This window comes from Typopeltis vanoorti, chromosome 8 (assembly GCF_054136105.1).
Source record: "Typopeltis vanoorti isolate ZY-2024b chromosome 8, IOZ_Tvanoo_1.0, whole genome shotgun sequence".
Lineage (NCBI taxonomy): Eukaryota > Metazoa > Arthropoda > Arachnida > Uropygi > Thelyphonidae > Typopeltis > Typopeltis vanoorti.
The window spans coordinates 21,293,201-21,298,479 of record NC_143556.1 but is presented as its reverse complement, the minus strand read 5'-3'; the positions used below and the strand labels follow the sequence as shown (position 1 = coordinate 21,298,479).

General features: G+C 36.5%; 1 non-coding gene across 1 annotated transcript; it reads left to right on the top strand.

Annotated features, from left to right (window-relative positions):
- The first annotated feature begins 1,668 nt into the window (after positions 1-1,668).
- Positions 1,669-1,741, top strand: TRNAM-CAU (transfer RNA methionine (anticodon CAU)). Its single transcript has one exon. It is a non-coding gene; the product is annotated as a tRNA-Met (tRNA).
- Positions 1,742-5,279: the final 3,538 nt, after the last annotated feature.

Here is a 5,279-nt window from a genome sequence, read left to right as displayed (position 1 = left end):
TTACTACAATTTGTAGACTGCGTTATATAAGTACGTTATACGAGGGTTAACTGTATTTTATCACATTGTTTTAACATTCCATTGTGTGTTTTTTTCTATTTTTACTCTATTATTAATATTAATATTTTACCATATTACATAATATCCTGTTTCGGTATTCTATTATACGTTATTTTTATTCTACTTTATTATTATTACTTATTATGATTGTTTTCTTAGTTTTCAGTATTAGAAATGAAAACTTGAGACGATTACAATATCAAGTAGTTGCAAATACCTAGAAATACAGGATGCACAAGTAACAAAAGTATTGTTGTGTGTACTCTATGATTGCAGCTATACATCACGAACATCCCAGTCTCATGCAAAGTTGAAACGGAGGCATAACAACCATTTTGTCTCGAAAACTGCAACGAACTAACAATAGAAAGAATGAGGTGATGAATGTGTGAGTGAGCAAATCGGTTGTAGAGTGCAATTTTAAATGTTGACATTCCGTACTATAGTCGATAAGTTTTAGCTTTGTTTTCTTTTATTTATTTTTCTCGGCATGCTACAGTGATAAAGTACTCAGTGTCGCTTCTGTATTGTTAGAAGGAGTGTCCGCCATACATGACAGTCTTCGAGGATAAATTGTTAACTTGTGTCATACAGACGTACCAGGATGTATTCTCAAGAACCTCGGTTCTACATCCCGCAGTTAATATATATTAATACAATGCCTGTCATAGCCTTAGATGCTTCGGCCATTATTCTAAACAAATGAGCCAGGAGTGCACACGCACACACAAACATATGGAATTTTCACACAAATATAGAATATTCATAAGGCTAACCGCCCTATCCTGGATTAACACTCAAGAAATGCAAAGAGCCTTGGAAGATTATGAGCGCCACCATAGGAAGAAAGAAAAAACATGATCATCAGTTACATCTGAGAGAACTTTTCATATTGTAAGAGAAAACTTCAGTATTAACTTCAGCTCATTCTTAAGATTAAATCTTTAATTTGAATAATGTGTGTGTGTGTGCATGCGTGCTATAATGGAGTAATGTTCAATCTATTCTTATTTTTCATATTCAAAAATGAAATGCAGGAAGTATCAAGTTGTGAAGGTGTTGATATCGTTTGGTGAAAAAACCAATCATCATCTTCAGCAGCAGCAGTCATTTTCTGTCCATGCTGGACGAAGGAATCACCCAAAGTTCTCCATCCATTCTTATCTGCAGCCTTTCCAATAAATCCACCTAGTTCCTGCCATTTCTTCCATCCTCCCACCATCTCTTTGGTCTTCTTGTAGCTCGGTCGAGAGTTTCTTCTTGCAATATGACCTTGTAGGCTTAGGTTCTGTTAACTTAGGGAGGGGGTTCGTTCTGCAAAGAGACAATTGAGTCCCACACATTGACAAACATAGCAGGATGTTTGGGAGAATCTCCTATAATTAGGGAAATTAAATTCATATTAAAAGAGAGAAAAAAAAAGAAAAAATTGCTTGTTAATCGCAATTAGAGTTGAACTCCAATGCACACCAAAAGAAGAGATAAACCGAGTCTAAACTATACGAGAGTTAAGAAAGCCTAAGGTATAAGAATACTTGTCATATTAATAGTGATAATGTCGCAAAGCATTTGCAGATGAAAAGGTTACCAGTCAAAATGTTGACAAGTTCCTCAGTAGCGCAGTAGGTAGCGCGTCAGTCTCATAATCTGAAGGTCGTGAGTTCGATCCTCACCTGGGGCACATGATTTTTTTTTTCTCCTGATATTCAATACTAAGTTACGTAAGCAGAAACAATAGGTTCTTAAGAAGAAGTAAATTTTATTCAATGCCCATAGAACATAAAATGCCAGTATAAGGATTAGTACAGATATTCCACTTATAAAACCATGTACTGATTATTTTTCTTTCCTCTTTCATATTATTGCAATCTCATCCCGCAACACACACCCTGTTTAATTGCGTTTGAATTTTTTTTCACGGATTGGATTTTATATTTTTCACTTATTCTCTTACAAAAATGTAATTTCATTCTATTAAAAAAAAGGGCATTGTCTTCGAATAACGTCCATATATTTAATCATATTTTAGGAGAAAAAAGTTTTTGAAAAAAGAACAGAAAATTCTGATTACTCTAAACCCGTATTCATATTTTCAACAGCAGTCTTAGACCTCCTAACGGTCTGTGTATTTCATTTTGCTGTTTAAACTAAGGTTTTCTTTCCACGTATTACTTCTTCTGAAATTCTTATTGCTATAATATGCTAACGTGAATCACCATTATAAATAACATTATTTACATCATTAGGGTGGGGTGAGAATGACAATGACAAAGTGAAAATGATGAGAACGTGAGTGGGTGGCCAGGCGTGACTGGTTGCTCTGCACTATAACATCAACTGACACCATCAATGAATATATTAAATAACAAATCGAGTGTGATATTTCCGACCGCTTCTCCATCTAAAATATTAGTGATGTCTCAGAAAAATGCATCTCCTTTATAATAATACTTTAAAAAAAACGTCAAGTAGTGTTGAAACATGAGGTTGGCTGCCCTTAGAAGTGGTTCCTTGGTCATCATTATTGTTAAGTGTTAAGAATATCACTTTCCCTATGAAGCTCACAACACACTGAGACCTTCGACCTTTTATTATTTATTTTCATGTAATGCGATATTTTTAGAGAATTAGTTGTATTACTGGAGCCTCCGTATCTCGGTCGGTATAGATCAGTGTTTCTCAACCTTTTTTTTGGATCATGCCCCACCTCAACGTATCAAAGATTTTAATGCCCCCCTAGCATAATAGTAAGCCAAATTCTGAAAAAATATAATATAAATATGTACATGTACATTTTCTAATTTCCCCCCAAAATATTCAAATTTTCCCCCTGTGGGGCGTAAGCCTCACGTTGAGAAACACTGGTATAGACAAAGCGCTTTAGTGGGAAAGACCTGGGTCCCCCTTCTCCATGCCGTGAGGAAATTTTACCTGGCCTCTTTCGACTGAAGGTGAGTTAACCGGTCCCATACGGGGGGGTATTTTTCTGCTCATGTTTTTCATCCCTCAAAACAGGCAAACCCATCCCATGAACACCTACACTGCTCCGTCATAGACTATACCACGGTAAGGAAGGCAGTGAGATGCCCCCTTGCTCATAATTATCTCCCTGGCACACTAGCATAACAGCTACCCTTCTAGCCACTTGGCTAAGAGAATGGCCCATTGAGCATAAGAATTATATAAGATTTAAACTATTATCTGAGAATTTTAAAAATTGGGAGTATTTTAGATGTTTTTATTTGTTATATTAAGATTACTGATTTCTTTAGTAGGATTTCATTTCAATAGTTTTTTTTTTTTGTCATTTCAAAAAAAAAAAAAATCAGCTAATGCCTTTTTTATTCCCGTATACGGGTAGTAGGCGAGGCCATTTAGCCCTATCTAACTTTTGGAGACTGAGTGGGCAGTTCAATCTCCACTGATACCAATCAGAGATAGATGGCCCAAGTCTATCACTAATTAAGCGGTACTCAGTGAAGAGAGACGGCTCAAATGTGCCGCCATCTCGTGGTCCCTAACCCTAACACAATATATTTAATGTCTGAAATAATGTGGGTTCTACGGTCGATTTTTCTTGAGTTTACAGGACGAAAAACCCGAGTTTCCGGGAGGAAAAACCTGCTTGCCCTTGCCAGAGATCGACTAACTCGGGAACCGGTCGAAAAAAGGCTTAGAAAAATTTCCTCTATTCGCCGACTAGACTCGAAACCAAGTCTTCTTTCGTGCGGCCAAGCGCCGTGGTTGGCAAACGCCACATCCACTGAGCTATTCATTGTTCTCTTATTATGCCTAAATTAGAAATTCTTTTCACCGATGTGTTTCTCTTAAAAGATCTTCGCTGTGGGAGGGGGTGATGGTAAATATTTGTTGTAAATCTCCTACGACAAATAACTTTTTAACAAAATGGAAAAGTTCGAAAATTAAAAAAAAAAAAAAAAACATTGCAACGAAATAAGATTGTTATACCATCGTTTCATTTGAAGTTCCATGTTATATTGCAATATAGTTGCTATCTTACTGTTCACTTACAGTCTTTCTAGTTCCTTTACATATACTCAAGAAGTCTCATAACTGGCAGTTACATATACATTACTTTCTATTACATTAAATTAAGTTAAACTTTGTTAGCTTTTGTTTTTTTCCCTCAGTTGGGTTTAAGACACTGCTTTTTTCTTTAAGGAATGCATAGTAAATTATACAGAGTGTCCCAAAATTCACGCAAGAAGTAATTTTGATAGAAAACACAGGTTATTAATTAAAAATTGTAATTTCTTATTGATTCATAAAGTATACAGTATAGGGTTATGCATGGAATAGCATATCGGGTAAATAGCCTCCACGGCTTTTCTGGCACATACGTACTCTTTTATCGAAATTTTCCTTGACCGTTTTGCATAAATGTGGCTGCATTTCGTTGATACAGCGCTCAATTTCCTCCTTCAAGGCGTGGGTGGTCGTGGGCTCATTGGCATAAACCTTAGACTTCAAAAAACCCCAAAGAAAAAAGTCCAACGGCGTTAAGTCACATGATCTGGGTGGCCAATTCTGATCACCAAAACGGGAAATTACACGACCAGGAAATGACTCATGCAGTAATTGAATTGTTTCTCGGGCTGTATGGCATGTCGCACCGTCTTGTTGAAACCACGTGTCGTCCACATCCATATCTTGCAATTTAGGTGCAAGAGCCCCCTTCGCTATGGATGCGCCACTGGTAGTATAATATTTGGGTTTATTTTCTTTGCAAGGGTAACCTTTAATAGAGCCTACCTTTGATCTATAACGATATTCTTTTGGTTTAGAAGTCAACGCGCATAGAAGACTCCAGTTGGCAATTACACTCAGAACTGTGTCAGAACAACTTGTTACATATTAGGTCTTCGCAGAACACCAGGGTTCCGGGGAACACCGGTTAAGAACCACTGATCTCGACTGTTCATACTGAACACGTTATTTGGTCCTATTCATTAAAATTGAAACATACTATTCCATTTTTAAGACCATGGATTTAATAAACATTTATACAAATTGTGTACTAGTTTCGCTAGCTGTAACTGTCTAGAATTTGTCAAGACGAGAAAGGTTATGCCAGTATTAAATGCAAAAAACAAAATAATGAAGTAACGGTTTAAAAACAGTCAGACAAATTGGAGAGCACGCGTGACATCACACGCATAAGGAGTGAAGACTTAGTTATTATTATTAAGTCGCGTTTT